The sequence below is a fragment of the Salminus brasiliensis genome, chromosome 13 (genome assembly GCF_030463535.1).
Source record: "Salminus brasiliensis chromosome 13, fSalBra1.hap2, whole genome shotgun sequence".
NCBI lineage: Eukaryota > Metazoa > Chordata > Actinopteri > Characiformes > Bryconidae > Salminus > Salminus brasiliensis.
Window position 1 is genome coordinate 9,647,261 of NC_132890.1, and position 1,158 is coordinate 9,648,418.

Genomic DNA, 1,158 nt, shown 5'->3' on the forward strand with positions numbered 1-1,158 from the left:
TAAGTAGCCATTGTTGTCTGTGTCATTAAGGATGTATCCCGAATATTGCCACTTGGCCAATTAACCACCTAGTAATTTGGAGGCTTAAGTGCATCTACTAAAAAAAGAACAGAAATTGATATGGTTAACAACACAGAGCCTATATATACTATAACCTGGTTTCCCAGACTCAAAGTTAATCCTAGACTAAGAATTTCAAATTCTGAGTGCCGAGAAACCTCTTCCTGCTACTTTAGGGTTTAAGAAAAGGCCTAAAAGAAAAACATTGGCTGCAGCACCATCACAGGCTGCCACCTTTCCAACAAGTCAATTCTTCAAACTTTTGCCATGCTAGAGCTGACCTTGTCAGCTGCCACGTTTCAATAGCATTACTTCCACAAATTGCTAATTCTCAGCCAAAACTGTATTTTCAAATTGCTACAATTTGATGGAAGAAAAACAAAAAAAAATCTGGCAAAAGTAACGGCATAGCGAAATTTGCATGTTGAACGCAGTGCATGTTCCCTGTAGCCTAAATTTCATATTTCCAATTTCCTTGCTATAGCAGTTTTACAGTAATTGCTGTTCCAGCCCTAGTCACTAAAATGACCTCTCCTTCATTAGTCTCATTAGTACCCACCCAACAGCTGTCCAATCCAAGCATTGAGCATTGCTCCACACTTGCACAGCTATAACATAATACATACTTGAGAAAATAAGTTCTCCTGTATTTCCCTGTTCCTAAATAAAAAAAGGATCTGCATCACACCCTTCATGGTCATTGCACGGAGTAGCTGAGCTGTGGTAGAACTTACACAAGCTGCCCTTTAACTGTTGAAACATTCCATTTACTGGTCAAACTAGAAATCCATGCCGCTTCTGCAACGTAAGCTCAATAAAGGCGGTCTAAGACACACTTGATCTAGAAAAAGAATGCAGGTCTACCAAATGAGTAGGCGAGTCTGGCTTTACCTCAGATTTGCCTGGTTGTAAACCCCCCTGTCAGTGGGTTTGTTATTACGAACATCTATTACCAAAGAATATCCTCACCAGTCTCTACAGAAGTCCCTGTAGTTACAGAGTAATACACCCAAAGAAAGATTTGTTTGGCTGTTTATGTCGGTTCTCTCCGGGACCTCTGCACTTCCTTCACAAAGAGGAGAAAGCAAAGCAGTCTAA